The sequence below is a fragment of the Hermetia illucens genome, chromosome 5 (assembly GCF_905115235.1).
Source record: "Hermetia illucens chromosome 5, iHerIll2.2.curated.20191125, whole genome shotgun sequence".
Classification (NCBI taxonomy): domain Eukaryota; kingdom Metazoa; phylum Arthropoda; class Insecta; order Diptera; family Stratiomyidae; genus Hermetia; species Hermetia illucens.
Window position 1 is genome coordinate 57,559,533 of NC_051853.1, and position 24,308 is coordinate 57,583,840.

The following is a 24,308-nucleotide window of genomic DNA, read 5'->3' on the forward strand; positions in this document are numbered from 1 at the left end:
AATTCAGAATTTTCTCAACTATTTTCAAAAATTTCCAAACAACTTCAGATTTTGCCCAATCAGTTTCAGATTTTTCCATTTCAAATTCAGACTTTTCCATTTCTAATTCAGAATTTTTTCAATGTTTTACTATAAAGTCTTATACTAACTTTTTACCACTGAATAATAATGGAGCTGAGATTCTTTTGAAAAAATACGGGATTTGAACCCAGTGTGCGAGATCGAATGACTGCTGTCCAATCAACTTCGTCATAGCACCGTTAATTTTGACTAAAGTTATCTATGAAGAGTGTTGTAAGTTGATAGAGAAAAGTAATATGTATGGATGGACTCAGATAATTCGGTCAATTTGAGGTAAAAGAAATAGGTCCCACTACCAACCACAAAAATCAGGGTCTACTTGTATAACGGATGAAATATTAAAGATTTCGTAGGGTTGTTTAAGGATTAAAGATACCATAGGATTGTTTAATGATTCGTGAAGATACATATGATACTGTATAACAAGAATAAAAGGCGTAGCATGGGAAGGTGTGTCAAAGTTCTAGAGATTAAAAAGCGGAGACGACTTCACGGTTTCGTACCAGGACGAAGGCAGCTCGTCAGGCGCTGTCTCACCTTTGCCCTGGGAGCAGTCTGACCGAAGCGGTCCGCAGATGTAAAATGCTCCATTATATAATCCGCAGAACATAACATGACTACGAATTATATTGAATTTAATGGGCCAAAGCTACTTTGTTTGAGGATTGAGGGATTCTAAGCCCGCATCCACTTGATGTCGGACCGTACCAAATGGGCAGCAACTTACTCTCTCTTTTTTTTATTCCACGGACTCCGCGTTTGGGCTTAGCATCCAAGCGTCAAACATAAAAAGCCAAGATGGCTTCACGGTTTCGTGCCAGGGAAGAGGCTACACGTCAGACGCTGCCTCACTTCTGCCTTCGGAGCAGCGTGACCGAAACGATTCTAGAAATTGTCAAACGTCAGACATTTTTTATTTGTTTTACCAAAGGAAGCTATACCTTACTCAATTTGAAACTAACAATTTTGCTTGTCACATAGACTTAAAGAATCTTAAAGGATGTTGAAAAGTTGTTGATCGCGCCCGCAGGGAAAAAGATGGGAAACTTACAAACTTATATATATATTATCATTTTTATGAAGATTTTATCTTTGTAATTGAGTGGATTTTATCATGGAAAATCCTGAAAAGAGGCAACTGCTTTCTAAACCTACTCCTCGTTTTATATCATAATGAGAATGTTATTGTTAATGTTAGAATGGATTCTGAAATTCAAATCATTAAAGTAAATTTTCTTTTGAGTAAACTGTTTAATTATACCCAATTGTTCACGTTCTCATTTTGTAGACAACAGAGTTTCATTAATATTTATGATTTGAAAAGGCTGAGCCTTCCACAGACTCTATAAGATACTTTGTCTTGAGAACGCTATTATGCTCAATCAATTTAGCTACGAGAATTTATTGATAATGACAATTTGCTTCCAAGTACTATATAGCAATTATCGTCCTCGGAAACGATGCTTCTGCTCGTCAACAACTCTTCGGCATAATTAATGTTTTTTAGTCCAGTAATTTGTCAAGTTTCATTATGATTTCCAAAGAGTTTTCATTTCAGTTGTTGGCTCTAATGAATATTAAATTTGTGCGGCATAAGAGATCATCTTGTCATTCGGCTAAATAATTCCACTCCGCGTTCAGAATCGATTCAAGGGACGTTCTAAAAATAGTATCTTCTTGTTTTTGTTCCGCTTTAATCGTAAAAGGCAAACATCTTTAAAAAGAATATCGTCTTTCGGGGATCATTCCATTATATTGAACGTTGAGTACATAAATCTATACCAATACATGTACCGTACATATCTATACAGAAAATCTTTGAAATCTGTTGATCCCTAATATAGCACGGCCTTCATTTTCTCCTATGTCCCAACTTTCTTTCTTCCTATGATATATCAATTTTTGTAAATATCCTTACAACAGCGTCTGTCGTGACATTTTTTTGCTGTGTCAGACGTGCTAGTAAAGGATTACTTATTCTCGTTTTTATGATGCACTTCATACAAATCACTAGACCTAAATTTTTAGGATTCATAACGTATCGAATAAGGTCTGACGAGTAGAATATGGAGACTGGGTAAAGAGAAACTTTTTTGTATGATGAAAAGTCAGCAATGGCAACAGTTATGTGATATGCCTCTCTGCAGGGAATATTTGCAGAAGGAAATCCATAAAATATGGAAAATTTATGGAAAAAGTTGTATCTGAGATGAGATAAGGAACCATTTTATTGAAATGGTGTTACCAAAGCAAGCAAAGTTATCCTCCTAGGAATTGTAAGCAGGGAAATATATTAACGTTTGGATGGGCGCGGTCTACATTTTATTTGGTCGGGTGCGCTTGATCTATCAGATTAAAACCTTGATTTCTATTCAGGGCTCTTGGAAAATTTTGCCAAACTTGCTTTTAGTCAAATATTCTTCACACATTTTTTACTCATTTGGAGAGTCAGGAAGCTACTAGATTCTCTCAAGCGTAAAAAACTAGGTATTTTGTCTCACAAATTATGCTTGAAATTATTAAAGGGCCTATAGGTGAAAAATATTACGTACTGAGGTCAAATCTCGTGGGAATTGGGAGCTCAGAAAAGGTCGGCAGGGATGCATTTTGGCGCCGGCAGGGTTTTGTTGAAACGAAAATAAAAAATCAAAAAAATCAAATTATTAAAATCGGTTGTCTGTCTGCTTGTTTGTCTGTCGCAAACACTTTTCTCAGAAACAACTATACCAACTGACCTGAGCTTTGAGGAGATAGTTGGAACTGCGCATGCAGTGAGTAACATTTGACAGTAACATTGAGAAGGAGTGGTAGCAGCTCGTTTGCTGCCTATGTAATGCACTATTCCTGGTTGGCCGCCCTAGAACTGTGAATCGCAGAACATGAGAGAACAAATGTTAGATTCTTGGGATGACATGGACCAAGGATGGTCAGGATTTAAACAAATTCCTCAATGGAAGGATGGCGGAGCTCGCAAGCGATTTTCGAAAGGGTCGCATTGATATCGGCGTCCTTTAAAAAATTCAATGATGTGGTGCCAAAAGCTGCAACGTAGAACGCGAACATTTTGATGAATCCAATGCACTTAATATTGTGTCTGCATAGCCATCTCGAAGAATTTCCACAATTCCATTAAAGAAGTCGGTTTATGAAGCTCTCTATTATATCAGATCATTATGTCAGCTAGGCCGACCTGAAGCCGAGAAATTTTTCTTCTGGCAACTACTTTGCACAAAGAACTGCAACGTGCCTGCCTATGACTATTTCGTTAATGCGGCCGCACCAGGTGTAATGGAGGAAAAGGTTTTGGAACACGCAATGAACCTTGTGCATGACAATGTATGGTTTATTAAACGACTGTCTCATTTTTAATAGTCGCAAATCGGCTATATCCTCATAAGACGCTAGCATATTCTTACCGTCATTGGCGTAAAGCCGTTTCCTATGAAACCGTCGCACTTCACTATTAGTCGTTGATTGCTGTTCTGCGAATCGAACCATCGTTTAAATAACGTGAGGAGCGCATTCACTTCAACTTCCTTCATCGTCAAACTGATGACCCCCTAATTCTTCTTTGAATGGTCTAAACATCTATTGACACGGTGGCAGGTAGGGTCTGTAGAGCCGATGTTGTAGCGTTTTTCAATGAATTTCGCCCAATTTTTCCAGGGTAGTATGCAGAATCAACGGTACCCTGTTCTTGGGGAAAATCAGCGGGTGACATGTTCCTTTAATTCTAAAAAAATCGTTAGTTTCTAACAAAAGGACATGGTTGGGGGGTAATAATGCACATACATCTCACCACAGGTGGCAATGTGCCTTAAAAAATCTCGGTCGATATTGTGCCAAAATGATGAACGATATTTCGGCTTGTGCACTAATTTCCCACATTGTAAACCGATGATATCCTTGAATCATTTGATGCATCCCAAGAATATTCGTCTTACTGCCCGCGCTTGTTCGCGGTCGGCGTGCATGGGTTCTTATTTTGGATTGGTTTTCGGCCATCGGAAAAATATTTGTAATATTTGTAGATTTGAAATATTGAAAGCATTTTTTCAATGAATTCTGCAGTTAGTCCGCGCAAAATTCTGGGAGGTTTTACGCCCTCCCGCGACAAAATTTGTATGACAATGTGTAGGTCACCAGATGCGTGCACATCTTGCTCAGACATGATGCTACTAATAGCCAATCTGCTGTGATGAGTCAAACCGATTTACTCTCCTCAACTTTACATCGGCAATAGCATTGAACTTGATGTCATACGACGCATTGACGGCGCTAAATCAGCCTCTGTTTTACTATATAAAACGTGATCGCCAATGTACTGTTACTCAGAAGCTCCATGTTTCCATCGATTTGTGTCTGTGTCGTACGGTCAGATAGATTGGACATTAAGGAAGGGCATTGAGGGTTATGGGATGCAAATGAGCCTATTATCTCATGGCAAGTGAATCGCCGTAGCATTACGTGGCGTTGAACAGTTGAGGATGAACGGTGGCTACTCGGAAAATCCTGGGTGAAGTTGAAACACGTTGCCGAAAATTGACAGTGAAAACGCGCAGGTTTGATTGACGCGCTTCGCCCCACGTAGTGGGTTATCGCACCCTATCATGGAAGTGATCCACCAAGTGGAAACCGGTTGGCGTCAAGTAAAAGTATATAAGTACATCGAAAAATAAAATACAATTAATTAAATGGAATTGGGAAATGCATAATAATAGTATTGTTAGAGAGTTTACCAATAAGGACTTCACTTTTGGATTACGCAAGTACGCAATGTGATCGAAAGGCGGAAGTGGAAGGAGGAGTGACAATTGCGTTCCTGGCTAAGCCATGCAGTGGAATCCACTCACCCAAGGTGACCCACGAGTGGGTTGTCCCGAGGGCACTTGGCGCAGAACAGTGAAGAAGGGGTGTAGGCGTCTCAAGAAGTCCTGGGGGTGTTGAAGCGCATTTGAGGTAACCGCGAACGATGGCGCGTTAGTTTGGTTGATACGCTATACTCCATCAATGTGTAAATGACAACCATATTTTGAATTTTAAATTATTCTTGTAAACTTATCTTTCACAGCTCCACAGAAACGATGTGCAATGGGTTAAATTACGTGATCTTGGTGACCAGTGGTAGTGGCAGTGATGCGCTCTCTTTGAATACCTTTTTAGGTATCCAAATATCTTCCATATACTGAACGTAGTCAGCCCTTTGCAACTTTCGAAGTTTTATTAATTTGGAGACTTCGTGGTCGTCAAATATTTGGTACAACTCATGGTTGTATTTGATTCGATTGGTATACCTTTGCTTTAGCTCCTATTATTCTCCTTACGACCCTCCTCTCGAATATATTAACCAGTTTTTCGGAATTTTGTGCTAGGGTTCATGTCTCACTTCCGTACCATAGCAGAGACTTTACTATCGTTTTGGATATTGATTTCTACTTGATTTATGCATATTACATAATTTACACTACATACATATCTAAGAGCAACATAAACGACCAACTTTTTCCCAAACTAAAACTAAAAAGTTGGAAGAATAAGGAATTCGTATGGAGTTTTGAGCTTGCTGTGAAGAAAGTTCATCTCTCACACATAATAATAATTATAATCATTGGCGCCAAAATCCAATTGAATCAAGGGCTTGAAATGTGTTAGAGCACTTTATCCAAGATCGTAACAGTACAATACAGTACACTGTTGGACGCAATGTTGTCAACATTACGCTCGTCTGTGATTACTACCCTGAGGTACTCATTCACAGCTGAGTCGACTGGCATACAGTCACAATACAAATCCCTTTGCCACGAATGAAATTTGAACCGTGACCTTCTGTTACAATAGCCTAGCGCTCCAACCACTGAACCACAAAGGACTCCTTAAAAATGTGATGTTTTTCAATCGGTCTTGGAGTTGACGGTTTAATTCAGCGTCATAGATGACTTCCAGGTGTTGTTGGTGGTACTTCAAGTAGCACGACCATAGTGGAAGTAACTTGATCTTCGACTAAGACTAAAGGGTATCATGGCTCGAGAGAAACATATTTGGGTCAAAAGTTGCCTATTGGGTTGAGGCGTAACCTAGCCAAAGCAAAACCAATTTTTTATTTTGGGATGAAGCGGGGCAACCTGAATCCGCTATCGACTTGATGGCGGATAGGACCAATTGGGGAAAAACTTTTTCCTATTAGAGGCGTGAAAACAATTGGAGATCAAAATCATTTTTCATCGTTGTTTTCTTTGTTTAAACGGCAAATTGTTCTCAAATTAATAAAACGCGGAAGAACCCAGTTGTGATTAAGCAAATGTGCTGTGTGGTTCGATTAACTAGTTTATCATTTTCCTTGGATGGGCGTATTATCCACAATTAACTTCAAGTGGTTTAAATATTTGTCACAATAGCAAAAAAAATGTTGAGTTAATTTGTAGTGGCATTGTCATTTGTGAACGCATTGTATATTATGTTGGCATGTTCTGCCAACGTTGGTATGCAAATTTGATTCTTATTCATAAATAGCTTGGATGGTGAAGGGTATCACATTGGTTAGAAGAAAATGTGTTGCTTTAATTACCAGCTTCACGAACCCGACAAGTAAATGTTTCCAAGGCGAATCTGTTCTCAAAATAGGAAAGACGTGCAAACGTCAGTAAGTATCATTAAGTCATCGGGTCGATGTATTTCCTCAAAATAGATTTCAGAAAATTTTATTTGTTACCTTCCTGAGCATTCCTACTTTCCCTTCTTTGCTTAAACATTTCCATTTTTCTTTTACTTTCATTTGCTTAGAAAAACAATGGAACTCATATATACATATGTATGACTTTGGGTTCTGAGGCAATTCTGGTACCGTCCCTTATCATCATTGACATGTGGAGTCGTTTTTTTGGTGTCGTGAAAAAATGAAGGTAGTTCTCTAGGTTGGAGATTCGTTTATTTCCTTCATCGATACATTATTTTCAGTAGGAGTTCTTGTAGAAATAATAACTGTTATTGTCTGTAGAAATAACTGTTGTGCATCAAGAAGTGCAAGAAATTGCTCCTGTCATGATCAATTACATTCTCTACTTCGGGGCTCCTTCATAGTTCCCCTCTACATGCTGATGTATACCGACGTAATGGCTGATGTCGTTTTGTTTCTTTCGGTCTATATACTTATATGTTTTCAAAAATCACAACGAATTTTTTTTTCAAAGTTTTGTGGAAAACAAAACCTTATTAAAATCATTTAATTGTTTGTTCGTCCGATCATCAGTTACAGGAAATTTTTGTTGGAAACGGTTACACGCGGTGTACATTTTCTTTCACCGAATGTAGCCATGCACGGTATCAAGGGCTTGATGAGCATTTTTTAAAACAGGCCATACTATGGATGCATACAATTACAAACGAGGGGAGTGTAGGGATTAGAAAGTAGACACTTATTTCAAGGATTCGTTTTCAGAAACTACCCAATGAAAAAATCTGAAAGAATCATGGTGGTACACTTATACGATATCTAGGCCTCGAAATACTCCCTTTTCGTTATGTGTTATGTAAAATTAACAATAGTATATTACTGTAGCATCAATTGTATCTAGATACTATATCTAGAATGTATGGGCGAAGTGCTTTTTTGATATTCGGAAATTATTGTGTTAAACACGTAATAAGTCATGTACCAGATTTATGTCGATCGCCGTAATAAAACGCGGATTTATCGGTCCGAATGACGTTGGAATGACTTTGCTAAAAGTACAAGAATTGAAGCCAAGGCTGTACATGTGTCTCTTGAAGAAACCTAAGGTTTATGAACTAGGTATAGCAGATTAATGATCAGTTAAGATTTTCTGGCTAAAAATCACATTCTACTTTTTAAATGCGTTTTTCTCGAAACTGCATATTGAAAATCTGCTGCCACCATAGCCTAAAATCTATCGAGCGAAATTTATATTTTTACGGTCCGCAAACTAGGATAATTGCGATTCAATCAGTAGTTTTTTTTATTCATTAAAGAAGCCTTAAAAAACAACAAAATTCCTAATAAAAGTTTCACAAGGCACCAAAAATTTAGCTTTTAATATTTTTTAATAAACGTAGTTTGCAGACTGTAGTTAGTCTGTACGTTAAAATGGTGTTTACTTTTTTTCCTTTAACATAATCGCAGCGCCCTCTAGCGTGGCGGCATAAAAACACCTTTTTTTGTAAATGGGTGTATAAACTGCTCTGTATTTCAATAATGAACTACGCTATTGGAATGGAAAAATTACTATGCTTGCTCAAGATATTAATAAATATCATCATCAACGGCGCAACAACCGGTATCCAGTCTAGGTCTGCCTTAATGGGGAACTTCAGACATCCCGATTGTGCGCCCGAAGTTCACCAATTCGATATCCCTAAAGCTGTCTGGCATCCTGATCTACCCTATCGCTCCATCTCAGGCAGGGTCGGCCTCGTCTTCTTTTTCTACCATAGATATTACCCTTATAGACTTTTCGGGTGGGATTATCCTCATCCATACGGATTAAGTGACCCGCCCACCGTAACCTATTGAGCCGGATTTTATCTACAACCTGACGGTCGTCGTATCGCACATAGATTTCGTCGTTATGTAGGCGACGGAATCGTCCATCCTCATGTAGGGGGCCAAACATTTTTCGGGAGATTCTTCTCTCGAACGCGGCCAACAGTTCGCAATTTTTCTCAGCGTCACGGATCACTTTCTGGCTAGGTTAAGGAGGACGCATGATAGGGTATCCCCTTGTCGTAGACCGTTGTTGATGTCGAATGGTCTTGAGAGTGATCCTGCTGCTTTTAACTGGCCTCGCACAGTGGTCAGGGTCAGCCAAGCCAGTCTAATGAATTTCGTCGGAATACGGCCGTGTACAGTTTTATCCTGGCTATGCTATCATAGGCGGCTTTAAAGTCGATGAATAGATGATGCAACTGTTGTCCATATTCCAACAGTTTTTCCACCATTTGCCGCAGAGAGGAAATCAGATCTGTTGCTGATTTGCCTGGAGTGAAGCCTCTTTGGAATGGGCCAATGATGTTCTGAGTGTATGTGGTTATCCGGCCTAGCAAGATGGAGGAGAATATCCTATAGATGGTACTCAGCAACATGATACCTCTATAATTGCTGCACTGTGTGATATCTCCCTTTTTATGTCTGAGATAGATACTGCCCTGGCAAAGAGGCATCAGGCATCGATTCGCTGTCCCACTCCTTGAGCACAAGTTGACGAACCACTTGGTGTAATTGGTCGCCTCCATATTTAACCAATTCGGCCGTAATTCTATCGGCTCCTGGCGACTTATGATTTTGTAGCCGATGAATTGCACGGACTCTTTCTTCTATACTTGGTGGTGGCAGTATTTGTCCGTCGTCTTGAGTTGGCGGGACCTCCAACTATTAATAAATATATGGTGAAAAATTCGTATTTGTATCTTTATCCAGTTCTAACAAAAAATTTTTAAAAAAGGTAAAAAAAAACGGCCTTCACACGGGATGACCCCCTTAATGCCACATTGAAATGAGTAATATGACATATTCAATTTATATACATTTTGGGCACTCAAATATTCTAACATAAAAAATCCCTCTATACCTGAAGCGCCAAGTTTTCGATAATTGTCTTGTTTAAACAAAAAACAACTATAAAACATAGCATAATAAGATGCTCATTTGTTGCCCCACGGAACTTGAGATTCCGAAATTTATCCAGATAACATAGAGCACCTATTCTTTCTCTATACCACTTTTCGAAATTTTAATTAGTCCTCCTTGCGTTATTATTTTGTTGAAAGAAAAGAGCCAAACACAATCATTGTTGACATTTTCATGCCAACGATGGTTCATATATGGAATAACCACTTAAAATGTCAGGGGAAAATGGAAATAAACTCTCGTAAATTCTAGTTGAAATGACCACCCTATTTAAAAGTCCTAGCTCCCTAGATAGATTCGCAAAATGGAAAGAGTTTGCATTGAAATTGGTATTTTATTACACCTTCTAAAGGATTCGATGCTGAAGCCGTCTGGAGCGTTATTGCCTATTTAATGCAGTTTTTCCTTCCCTTAGATACCATTAGATGAGCTGGTCGTGGCGCCAGACGAGAACTCTACACTCGGATGTATGTATGTAGATATAGTATATGAAGGATGCGTACAGGAGGAAGTGAATATGAAAATGGGTAAATCCTGTGAGGATTTTCAATACGTTTCAAAGTTGCTGTCATCACCATGGTATTTTAGTCGGACTCGATAAAACGTCAACAAGATTATTCGATGGACTTTTCATATCACTTAAAAGTTGTTAATGGACTTATTTTGTCCTATAAAATATATCCTTGATGTGATACATAACGGTTGAAATCGTATTTACTGAAAAGGGGAGGACGAGTGAAAGGGAAAGCTTTTCGTAAATGTTATCGGGCAACCTAATTTTATTTTTTCTCCTTGAAAATTGATGATGTTTGGTTTGGTCTAGTGGACACTGAAGCCTGTTTGGTTTAGTCTAGTGGACATTGAAGCTTTCAAATTGTACGTATATTCTTGAGGTAGGCGGGATTCGGTCACTTTTGATAAATTGAAGGCTGGTAGAGAATAAAGAGGAGGAAATCGAAATAATATATTTTTTTCTGAGAATAGGGTCGTTAAAGTAATACAAAATTTCAAAAATCTTTGTTGGGCAAATGGAGATGTATTAAGGAAAGAATAAATAATTGTGTATCGCTATAATGAAGCATGGATGGAAAAAATCATCAAAGTGCCATTGGCATTTCGGTTCCTCATTAATACGAATAGATACGAGCACATATTTGCCACGGATAATCATGATTCAATTTACAATCTTTTGCTGATAAATAGTTTTATTATGATAATTGTACTGTGTGAAGATAAGCATGTTGAGGTTTTCAGAGCTTCTATGGTATTGCTCTCATTTACACAGCCTTTTTGATTAAGTTGTCATTCTGGTGGCAATGAACTCTGTACTTAGTCTACCGTTTGTAAAGCAGCAATCAATAACTTCATTTGCTTCTTGCATGATTATAAAGATGGTCATTGCCTCTCCCCGGTGCACTCGTAAACTCATGACGTAGCCATGGTTTGCTTATCAATTTCCAATTGCCTTTCCAATATGACTGTAAGCCTTTTGTTGATCATTAAAACTACGAATGCCCAGGAATGAAGTTCTCAGATTCTCATATGTTATTCTAGGTAGCCATGATTAAATTGTGTAACACTGTTTGACAATTCTGGTAAAGCCTGCAAGACTCCGTAGTGTCATTGTTATCCAATCATTTCTTCCTCAAGCCGTTGATGGATGTTGGTTGATTCATTGACGTCAATTTTGGTAAAATCGACCGTAACGATCTGAATTTATAGCCTTACCGGTGGAAAACTGAAATCACTTTCTAATCAATTTGATGTGCGATCCAGTTTTCAACCCCTTCTACACCACATTACCCTATTTGCTCACACATGCCTACACTTTTATTCAGTTTCGTTAAATAAATCGAAACTCCTTTATACTCTTCAAAGCTCTGCGCTTGATGAACAAGGTTCATGAGTGGTATTTGAAGAGCACAAGGTCGCCGAGGCACAAAAATCTCAAGATATTCTGGACTCATGTTCGCAACTCCCACAACCCTATTCAGTTCTTTCCCACAAATAAACTTGAAGCCAATATCCGACCTGGTTTCGGTGTGTATCCTAATCTCTTCCTACTAAGCACTAAATATCATGTCGTCCCCTCCTTTCCGATCATAGTTTCCTTCCCTGTGAACAGGCTCTCCTTTCCTTTGGAAAGGGACTATAATTATTTTCATTCACAAAATTAGAGATACTTATTTCTATAAAATATATCATTCTATCTCACTCCTTTTCTCTAGCTTCATAATAGTGTAGAGCACTGGTTCCTAATCTTCTTCACCATATGGCCCAATGCAGTGATTCGACATGATCTCATCGTATGTGTCCTTGTGCGGTCATTTTGAATGTTGATTTCCTGTTCTCATAGTGCACCTGGTGCCTTATTAATATTAATAATAATAATCGTTGGCGCAACAATCCATATTGGATCAGGGCCTTCAAGTGTGTTAGAGCACTTCATTCAAGACCGTAACGGTACACTACAGTACACTGTAGGAGGCAATGTGGTGAGCATTGCGCTCGCCCGAGATTATTACCCTGATTTGACTGAGGTACTCATTCACAGCTGAGTTGACTGGTATCCGACGTCAAATCACGATACAAATCCCACTGCCACCAGTGAGATTCGAACCGCGACCTTCCGTATGATGGCCTTGTGCTCTAACCACTCAGCTATCCGGACACATGCCTCATTGATATTGGCGGTGAATAATATAGACCATCATGTTTTTCAATTTCGGTGTTTCTTGTTTGTCCTCTGGAAGTGCAAAAAAACCTCAGCGAGGCTGTGAAAACGCCGAGTAATACCCTTTCTTGGATCTTCGGTTACTCCTATTTCTGCCCCACAGTAGCATAGCAGAAAAGCAACATTGCGGCGTAAAATATACTGTCACCAACTTATTTCACTATTTTAACTTCCTTAAAGATGTGAAATATGAAGATATTGAGTTTTCAAGTCTTACGATTCAATTGACTAGAAGATGTTTTTCTCCCATGTATTGTCGTATGCCTCGTGTTTTCTACTTGATGGTTACACATCCCGTTCATTCTGTCTCCTTCTCTTTAGCGTCATTGACACAACAATCCATATTAGATCAGAGCCTTGAAGTGTGGTAGAGGACTTCATTCAAGACTATAGCGGTACACTACAGAACACTAGGAGGCAATGTGGTCAGCACTGTAGCATCCGGTATCCAGTCACGATAACAAATTTCTCTGTCCCCGGCGAAATTTAAACCGCGAACTTCTGCTACGACAGCCTAGCTTTCTAACCATTTGAGCCATCCCAACTAAAGTCTTTGCAGTCGACAAGCGTATGCGGCTGGCAACGCTCTTCCATAAAAACATCAGTAAAATAGGGTAAACGAAGGGTGGCGGAGTTCTCGTTGGAATAGGCCCGAAGACAACCAGCAAGAGGAGTATATGTGCCTCATAGAAAAGGTCAAAGTAGAGGAGTCCCTAAAACCGTGAATGACCAGAGGTAACCAATGCCCGGATAGGTAGGCTATGGAAGTTGTCGAGCAATACATAAGGAAACTCCTTAACAGTGGATTAAAATTAGATAGGTATTATCCACTGTAACTTCCACTAAATGTTATAAGTGCTTGGAGTATGGACACACGTCTATAACTTGCTATGGACTCGATAGGAAGGCAGTACGCGGTCAGCCTGATCCTCATCCTACAAATTGACATGCACCGCCATGCAATTACACGCGAGTTGCTATTGCAGTTCCTTGCGGAGGTAACGGTTAATCTACTGCTAATCAGCCAGCAATACCGGAACAAGTACCCAGCTACATCGCATCTCGACTTATCGAGTACCGCTGCCATTTGGATTTCAGACGGCGTTATTGCCTAAAGCCGAGGAAATGGCTTTGTCTGGGTTCTGCATTTAGGGGTAACATTTTTTAGCGTTTGCCTAACACGAAATGAGACGATGCCGAAGGCTACAGTCTCAATGCTCTGGAGGACGTCGTTTTGGATACGGAGGGACGAATTATGGTAGGGTGTGATTTAAATGCTAGCGCCGCTGAAGGACTTATGCCTCACCTAGACTCCAGTGGGAAACGGATCCTAGAGCCGCTTGGCACAAAGTTTACATCTTTACAGGGGACATCCGCCAAAATGGCAGTGTACAGATCAGCTAAAAGTGAAAACCGATAAACAAAAGCAAAGCTCGCGGCTTGTTGTTTGGTGCGTTCAATGTTTGGTTGAAGGAGGGCATTTTTCCTTGTCGCCAGAAACTGGCGAGGGTTGCGTTGATCAGCAAAGGGAAAGGAGACCCTGAGCTACCGTTTTCACAATGTATTATTGACGTGACCGGGAAAGTGTTTGAAAAGCTCACTAGGAGTAGAATCGCTGAAGCGGTACATGCTGTGGGGGCTTATTCCCAAGGCAGTTTGGGTCCAGAGCAGGGGGATCCACGGTAGATTCTGATATGGAGGTCGTGGATACGGTTCATCGAGGTGAGGCACATAGCTGCCGATCTTGACGGATAGTGTTCCTCATAACGCTTGATGTCAGTAATATCTTCAATTCTGTAACATGAACAGATATGCTAGGCACATTAGAAAATTCATTTCACGTGCCGAGCTGTTCCTTGCGGGTACTGAGGGATTATCTGAAAGATTGCTCCCTGATATATGAGACGCTAGAGAACCAGAGGAGGATGGAGGTCAAGTCGGGAGTAGTGCAGCGATCCATTTTAGCGCTGGACCTCCGGAACTCTTCCTATGATAGTCCCCGGTTATACAGATTAGATTGCGGCTCTTGTTGCATTGATCAGTAAAGCGATTCAGTTCGTTATTGGCTGACAGTATTGATGCGAGATACTTAAAGCGTTCATTTTTAGGCAGGTCGCTGTCTCTGATAGTCGAAGTGCCTGTTTCACTGCAACATGAATTGCTACGATAGTTCTTGAAGTAGACTTGACGAGGAGAGGGTGTAATTCTTTTCAATATTTTGAAATCTACACAGAACAAGTTTCCTTTCCAACGTTTTTCCTACAACATTTGATATCAGTTGAACATGGAAATACAGTAGAATCCCGATAATTCGGGTCGCGATTATTCATATTTCCGGATATTTCGTACAAATTTGTTGGTCTTTGAAGTAATTTCCTCTATTTTGTAGTTTCGACAATTGGTAATCCTGATAATTCGCACCAAGCCATCAGCCAATTATTAGTGAAAAATGAGAATTGGATGCTTTAAAAAATATTAAGCACGGATGCATATGTATGTTTGCATATATAACAGTACATTGTCCCTCCCCTTATAGTAGAAGCACAGACATTTAGGAGGCTATAACTTCAAAATAATTCGAAGTCCGATTTGAAATTTTCAAGATTTTTTATACGGAAAATTACCACATTTCTAGATGAAAAACTAATCGACGTTTTCAAACCGATTTATGATGACATATGCTTATAAATTAACGATAGCTTTAAAATTTATTCAAAAGCCATAAATTTGTTCAACATTGCCTTCAATTATCCTTTGAAAAGTTTTGGTAATTGAGTTGAGAAAGACCAGCTCTCACCAATGATCATTTAGTTTACATTTTTTAGTAAATGTCAGCTGTTAATTAATTTATTAAGTGCAATTCTGACGTAGCACAACTTCTTTTCTATTGCAGATGACCTTTTGCTGCTGCAATTAACTTTGGGTTATCAACCAAGTGACCCTTCACCAATCCAAGCAACTATTAAATGGAAAATTATTAATTGGCCTAGAAAGAGCTTCACTTGAAAACGAATAGAGGTAAAGTATCGTGCTCCGTATCAATTTTGTTAGTAAACAGATAAATTTGAAAATTGTTATTACCAGGAATTGCGATGTAAATAATATCAATTCACGATTTAAAATCTTTCTACGTCTGTAAGTTTGAAGTGTGGTTAGTAATACATTCCATTTGCTTTTCGTTGTAATACAATGATTATGGCAACTTAAATTCCTATTGTTTCCATTTATACGATCTGAATATTGATGCCAATAGTTGGAATGTAGCAAGACATTGGCGTGCTGGCATAGAAATGGATGAAGGGAATTATATTGGATGAAAATGCAAATTTCGAGTACTGGATTTAGATCGAGATCTTGCTTACGTTTATGAATATTCATAGACAGTAGCCACTAGTATGTACAGTGTAATTTGGAATTTACGTGTTTAAAATTTAAGAAATTATTGAGAATCTTTATTTTGTAATCTGGGTGGACATTCTGCACAAATAAATTTAAATTTCTGTTTGATTTAATATTAGATTAGTACAAACGTATTGCAAAGAAACAATGAAAACGAAGAATAACTTGTTATCAAAAACAGATGATAACTGGATCAAACAATATAATTGCAATTATTATCGATGATATTTTCGCATGTTTCCCGTATCGAATGAATTCTTGATTTGATTGGCATAGTCGTGTCTCAACGGCCTTGAAAATGTTCTTTAAGCTTCTTTACATCCTGGTGGAAGCTCTCATCCTGCTGGAACCTCTCATCCTGCTGGAACCTCTCATCCTGTTCATCACTGGGCGCACCAGATTGGATAGAAAGGACGACAAATGAGAATGATGAAAATGTAGTTTTAACGACATTCTTCAACCCAATTTCTCGTACACTTTTAACATGCCCTTAACTAGCTGTTCCGTATTTTCGGCTCTGTGATTCCCTAAAAACGCTTTTATAAATGATTTTGGCAGTCAGCTTTTTGTCAAAATGTGGGTCTTTTATTAATGTGCATTTGTGGTCCCTCAAATATTCTTTCTTCTTTCTCTCTTAATTTTAAAAATGCTGTCTCTAAATATAAAAAATCATCTCCCTCCTCATTAATAGCCTTGGTAAAATGACTTTTTCAGATTTTGCATGAAATAAAACCTTATTAGAATCGAGTCGGTGTCTATCTGTCTGTCTGTCCGTCACACCCGATTTATTCGGAAACGGCTGGATCGATTGTCACGAAAATTGGTAAGAGCGTGTGATCTGCTGTTCCCTTTACATGCAGCAAGTGGCGCCATTTTGTGTTAAGTTTGAGGGGGGGGGGCTCCCCATACATGTGAATGGAGAGTGCACAATTTTTTTTTGGCGTGGGTGTAACAAAGAACATAATGCACAATTTGGTCAAGTTTGAAAAAAATCCAACTATTATTAACAAAGTTATAGGTGGTGAAACTTCTTATGAATGGGGTCGCAAAGCATTATTTTGTTTTAGTTTTTTAGCCATTTGTATATGAACATAAACATGTATGCATATAGGTATATAGTATATGCGTGCTAATAAAGTTCGCGGGCAGTGTCTAATTCAGATAGATATATTTGTACATTAAACCAGCCGTATCTAATATACGTACTATATGTGTACATATGTAAACATTTGTGCACGAAGTAAATCGAAAATATGGATACGATCACTTTATATACGTGCATATATATGTACAGTATTAGGAAATAGGTTTGTTTAGGGTGAGGATAATATCTATGGCTATAATATGTAGGTATATCTTGTAGTTTGGAAGAGAATGAATGAATGAATGATGAAGGAATATGTTGGATTTGTGGCTATATACGGATAGAAAAATGTGCGTTGAAGTTTCTTACATAAGATGAACACGAAACTTTTATACCCGAAGCGCGAGCTTCCGGTATTCCGACTTGTTTATTATCTATTAATGGTGCATGTTTCACATTCGATTTTCCGAAAAGAAATTCGGACCTATCAGACCATACTTTTGTAGTATAATTATTTTCAGTAAATCTGTTGTCCCACATACAAAGAAAACAAAATTTAGTAAACCCACCCGGACTACACCGCGTAAAATAGCTATAATTTTGAGATCAGCGCATACTTGACGGTTAGTTCGATTGATGTTTATGAGAAAGTGGCAAATACCAGTGTATTGTTAGTACGCATGTTGCCTAAAGCCCGCCATCCACGTACAGTTTGGCCTGTCGCCCACCAGTTGAATTGAATGTACCATCCACGTATCGGCAAGCTGAAACTTCGTTAGTTTAACTCTAGACGTGGAAGGCGTTGAGATGCAAATTTGAGATAATTTTGTGCGAAAGCATTTATCAAAAACGTTCAGTAGGGATAAAGATGCTCATAAAATTCTCGATCACAGCCTAACCAAACATGAAATCCCCGTCGACAGCTGAAACAAACATATCTGGTTGGTTTGTCGAATCATTTTTCATTCGATCAACGGCTGCCAGAAAAGTAAAAGTTAGCAGACGATTGCATCCCACCCACGTTACGGCCGCCAGTCAAATGCGGAGTATTCACATGTAACTGACAGGCGATACTGTAGGTGGATGGTATGCTTAACATTGGATTTGTAAATAAATGTGTACAAAGCTGTTGACGTTATCGAAGAGAAACGATCTTTAAATAAAACAAAGCAATAAAAAAGTATAATACATCGAAATCTTCAACAGCCTAAAGTGAAGGTTGTTGAAATAACGATTTACTTGTACCTCGAAAACTAGACGTGATAGACACCACATATGTTTGGAACTTTTCATCTATGACTCATATCCTATTCGTTCGAGCTATCAGTTAAGCGAATACCAAAATCATGTAATGCAGTGCTATAGTAATAATATACCATTATTAACTTTATTTGAAGAGATATCGGCATGGGGGATATTTCGGAACCCAGGTACCCTATAGTGGCAGTTTTGGGATTTTTTCATATTTTTCAGTTTGATAGGCGCTGAGAATGGGTCCATGAAAGAAATGACCAGCCCAGCTCCCACCCTCTCCGTTTGTGCATTAAATGTCAGAACTGAGACCAACATTGGACAGTACTAATCGAGACCTTTCATTTGATACTCCACATGACTGCAGTCGGTGAAAGAAATTTTACACCTTCTCCTTTCCACCTTGAATGATGTAACTCACTGTATGCCTGAGCATTTACAGTTGCTACTTTCCCACCAAATTTGGGGTTTTATACAAACCTTAGAAAGGACTCCTTGAGGAAAACAGAACCTTTTCCTGGAAAAGAGTATGCTTTATGTTTGGTGAAAACAAAATGGTGCAATTGATTATGAATTATTTTCAAGAAATATGTAATTTTTGACTACAAATATATAAGGAGTTCCGTCGAATTGGAGCAGTACTTTCTAGTAAAAAAAACAAAATCAAGTAATTATATGGCCAAGTCGAATACATTTTTCATGTCCAGGGTTACTACCGCACAATATTTTCTAGTGCTGCCCTTTCCCTGAATTGCTTCTTTAGCCAAGCCAGTAACCAATTTGATGGCATCAGTGTTTGATCTAGCCTTACGGAAAGGGTCAATCACTTCAAGTTCTCAAAAACTACCGAAACGTAAAAATCAGAAAAAAATAAGGTGGTTCATGCACATGGTACCTAGGCTTCGAAAATAGGTTCTAATATGAGACATCGTGCTGGAAATTGTACTATTATTAATAGGGTTATAGTTGGTCAAAGTTGCTGTCAAATTACTACTATCTAAAATATAAAATGACAGTATCACATCGGATTGAATGTCGGGTATATTCAACATATACATACATGCTAGGAGTTATGTATAAATGGAATCATCATGTACCCGAATATTTTTACATAAAAAATCAACAAAACCTTTCATACCTGAAACATTGAACTTGGGATTTCTGACTTATTGCTTGCGTTGGTCGCTGTCAAGTGAGCTCTGTGAAATTTCTTTCAATATCAACTTTATGCTTCAAAATCGGCTTCTTGTTTCTATGCTTCAAAATCAACCAATTTCGTCAAAATAAAATCCAAAACCTGTCAGAAGATTGGATCAGTGATACCTGGAAATATGTTCCTGTTGTCAATCAGGAATCGTGAATAAAAATTTGAAAAAAATAGGTCCACTTTTGTATGATCCCACTAGATTTAGTCCGACTTCTTTCTTAAGTCCGCTTATGCTTGTTAGGAATTACTAATAAGTTTTTGATTTGTTTTTGGAACTGTCCTTGAAAATATAATCCTTCGTAATTTCCAATTCGCCTTCACTTTAGTGGGGGAAAAGCAAACTAAGCGAAGTACAAAAATAAAACAAGAATATGAATCGCACACAACATAAGGATTAATTGGAGTTATTTAATATTTTAGGGGTTGTTTCAGTTGCTCCTGCTTTATTAATTCTAGTAAAGTATCCTGATATTATATGTATGTATCACCTACCTAACAGATTATCTATCTAAAATCACCTTGCCTCCCTGTGCTTAATTCGAGCCTCTCGCATTAGAACAGATTAGTCCCTTAGGGCTCCCTATTCAAGCAAAAGCAGTTTTTCCTCCGGTATTGTTTACGTATCTCTTAGGAGCACTTGAATCAGATATTTTTTTGTAATTGCCATTTTTTCATTCCTTCTTAGAACAGGATTTTTATCCATTGTTTCAGTAAGTAAATTTCCACCGAAGTCGATTAGATTGTTTACTTATTTTGCTTCTAACTGTTTACTCCGCATTGATTGGTTTATTTTCTGAGAAACAATTTTTGTAAACATTCTGTTGTCTAAAAGTACGGGGCCTAATGGACCAAACATATTTTGCAAATGATATCCTTTCGTATTCACTCTTCTTTCCACTGAAATTCCAGCAGAATATTTAAGGAATATTTCATATATGGGATTCAGTTCCGTTTGTTATGGTATTCAAATTTTTCCTATTATTGGGGTGGGTTATGCAATTGTTTTACCAAGGTTGACTGGAATATTTTGACATTTTAAAAGAGTCCCAGACAGTGAAACTCAGTTTGATTGACACTTTATTTTCGCCTAAACTCTTAGAATTCAATAGCCAAAACATTTCAAAAACTGTTTATTGTTATGGTAAAATGAAGGCCATTTTTCGAATTAGAATATTGACCAGAATTTTGTTTTTGAATGTTGACCAGATCATTGAATGGATGAAGGTGCGTTGTGGTGATGTTCCCCCCAACTGCACTCTGTTGACTTATTATACATACACTCGCTAGAAAAAATGTGCGTACACTAAGCAGTTCCTGGTTATTCGTTAGTAAAACACACGAATAAATTAGTTTTTTAAAAACACTTTATTGTTTGCATATTGCTTGTGGTCTTGTTGATTTGATAAGGCCACTTTTACGAAATTAGAATTCAAGGAAACTGAAATAAAAAAAGGGAAATAAGAAAAGTCACAAATGTTCAGTAGAAAAAGTCTGCGTACAGCCACATAATTATGTAGGTGATTCCCCGAAATATAAATCCTTGCCATTTGGAGTAAATTAATTGTGAGTTATTGGTTTATGGCTGTGTTTGAAGTGTGAAAAATAAGGACGTTTTTTCGTTATTTTGTGTGTATAATTGTTATTATGGAATTGAAGCGAAAAGAGATTTGTGTAAGTGAAAGAAAAGTTATAATAAAATTATGGGAAGAAGGAAAAAGTTTCCGCGAAATAGCCAGGATAGTAGCAAGGCGACATTCATCTGTTCAAAGGGTAGTTAACAACTTTAAATCGACGGGAATAATAACATCGAAGCCACGATCTGGTCGCCCATCGAAGTTGTCGATTAGGGAAAGGCGAAGTATTATAGGTTCGGTGAAAAAGAATCCACGAATAACTGCACCACAAATCGCGAAAGATATTGAACTTAAGTTCAACAAAAAAATTTGTGCTGATACTGCACGGAAAATACTCAAGAGAGCTGGTTACCATGGGCGAGTTGCACGTAAGAAACCATTTATTTCATTAACTAATAGGCGAAAACGAATAAAATTTGCGAATAAGTACGTAAACCAATCAAATGAATTCTGGGAAAATGTGCTTTTCTCAGATGAAAGTAAATACTGCATTTTTGGAATAAAAGGAAGAAAAATAGTATGGAGAAAAGCATGTACAGCATTGAATAAAGAAAATTTGATGCCAACGGTAAAGCATGGTGGTGGCGGAATAATGATTTGGGGGTGTATGGCAAATATTTTAAAACGTAATTTAAAACAAAGTGCTGAAAATTTACGCCTGGGTGACGAATTTTATTTTATGCATGACAACGACCCTAAGCATACGGCTGAGGTTAATAAGCTGTGGCTATTATATAATGTTCCCAAACAGTTACATACACCCCCACAATCGCCAGATTTAAATCCCATAGAACATCTGTGGGATTTATTAGAACGCAGAATTCCCCAATACGATATAACTTCAAAGGATATGCTGAAAAATGTATTACAAGAAGAATGGAATAAAATAAGTGTTGAAGAAACATCTAAACTTGTATCTTCTATGCCGAAAAGATTAAAAGAGGTCATAAAAAGAAAAGGGAATCCTACAAGCTACTGATTTGCTTTTCATATTTACTCAAATATAATTTTTTTTAAATATTTGTTTACTGTACGCAGACTTTTTCTACTGAATTATTGCGATTCTTTTAATTTTTGCCTTTATAACCTGGTTTTTGTAAGACTTATAACTTAGTGAATTAAATACACTAAAACTATGGAACTATTTGTAATGTTTGGATAATAAATTCGCCACAAAAATTAGCTTAATTTTTTTGTTTTACTAAGCAAAAGTATCATACTACTGAGTGTACGCACACTTTTTCTGCCTAGTGTATGTCACAACAAACCTCATTTATGTGAAAAGTTATATACTAGGCGCGAGGCTAAGTAGAGAATTCACTAGGTGCACTTGATCGAGCCCTTCTTCAGAGTTTGTTGTTTCCTAGGTGGTATGTTCTTGCTGCGGGAGCGTGGAGTATTCCAGTGAGAGGCTGTTTTTTTTCTAGATTGCCAAGTTTGCATATTGGTTAATTATTATAGATTCCTATCGTGTGCAGATGTTTCGTAGAGTTATGTGTGTTGTATGATCGGTTATTTCACCTAGCGGTGTCGTCATTTTCAATTCACTCAGTTTTGGGGTGTCGGTTTATAACGTTTCGTGTAAAACAAAACCTTGTTAAAATCAGTTTACTGTCTGCTTGTCTGTCTGTCACATGCATTTTTCTCGAAAACGGTTAAAGCGATTGATACCAAATTTGGTTGAAAGGTGGGAGCTGTGGACGCCCAAGCAGTTATTGAGAGTTATACATGCAAAAGGGGGTGTTAATTTTTTTCACCAAACATAGTCATATGGGGTATCAAATGAAAGGTCTCGATTAAGTACTTTCGGAAGCCGTTCTCAGTTTCGATCGGAAAAAAATCAAGAGGCTGCCACTATATGGTGCCCAGGCTTCGAAATTCCCTTCATACCGATATATGTTTAAATTAAGTTAATTATAGTAGTATAGTGTATATTTTTATAATTTTTAGAAATTGACTGAAAAACCCCCTAAGTGCATCCTAGAATCGCGAAGCAGCAATGAAGGCTATAGCATAGAGCGTGATCCTACTAAGTTTGGCGGAAATCCCATTATTATTAGCAAAATTACAATAGGTCCAAGTTGTCGAAAGTGGATAATAATAATAAAAGTTTTTATAAAAGAAATACACAAAACCATTCATACCCGAAGCGTCCAGCTTCCGGTTTTCCGATTTGTTTTAAATTGCCGTCCATCCTGCGGTATAAATATACTATGCCTGCAGCCGACAGATGTTTCCTTATTAATAAGATAAGTCTCCTGTGGTTTTACAGCTGCTGATTCTCTATGTACATGGATTAAATTCATCTATGTATGGACCAGAGCATGCAATTTTTCAAATGGTTATCATTCCGATAATTCTAGAGTCGCCAATTATCGTGTTATGGACTTTCAAATTGAAGTATTGTTTGAAGGATTCAGTTAGGTTCTTGATTATGTTGATGCTTCTGCTATGCTAGTATGCCACAGTGGCGTACATGCCGGTCGGCTGAAGCTAGTATGCTATAAGTGACCTTTCTCTCCTTTTACCACAAGCTCTGTAGGTGCAAATTGTAGCAGCATTTCCAGGGCAAGCGTGAGTTTGTTTTTGTGCTTCCTCTCTCTATCAAAATGGCCGCAGCTGTTTCTTTGTTGTATGTTACTGCCTCAATTTTTGATACCAGCTGAATAAGTGCCATTCCACAAGGCTTTCCCGGTTGGTGAGCATACTGACTACGCTGGAGAGGGGAGGATATCTATCTATATCTGCATTCATATCTCCCTCATGTACTCTGATTCATTTTTTCTAGTCTTTTAACAAGGAATTATGTTGTCGACCTATAGACACTAGCCCGGGTTTTATCTTGCTTTGGATTTCCTAGGAAGGTTATTCGCAGCTGTTTTCAAGCCAACAGTATGTGAGGGAGTGTCGCTACACATTTTAACTTAGTACTATTGCAAAGACGGAATTCCCTACTGTAAAAGCATGTGAAGTATTGGAGATGTGTACCAGGGAGTTTGTAAAGTTTGCATGACTTCATCAGCTGAGTTTCAATGTTACGATCGAGTTCATGAGTTTTCACCCTATTCTTCACCATTTCAGGTTCTTCTAACAGTATCTCTCTCTTTGTATTGCCCTGTTTTGCTCGGTGCCCCGATTTTCTTCCGTCTGTCTTCTGCCTTTGTTCCAACAGGTCATAACTCCGGGACGTTTTCATTCCTTATCGTTTGAAGGGAGTTTCAGAACCTTCATTCCAACTTTCCCTTTTCGACTTGGTCCGGAATTCCGGCTGATTTCCG

The 24,308-nt window shown here is 38.1% G+C and overlaps 1 protein-coding gene across 5 annotated transcripts in view; it reads left to right on the forward strand.

Moving 5' to 3' along the window:
* Window positions 1-24,308, forward strand: part of LOC119656742 (protein-tyrosine sulfotransferase) — a 212,541-nt gene that overhangs the window by 104,373 nt on the left and 83,860 nt on the right. For 4 of the 5 annotated variants that reach the window (XM_038063298.1, XM_038063296.1, XM_038063300.1 and 1 more), the window contains one exon: window positions 15,349-15,473. The exons of the other annotated variant lie outside the window; for it this stretch is intronic. The gene's annotated coding sequence lies outside the window, so the exon portion shown is untranslated. The remainder of the gene's footprint in view (window positions 1-15,348; window positions 15,474-24,308) is intronic. 5 annotated transcript variants of the gene reach the window in all.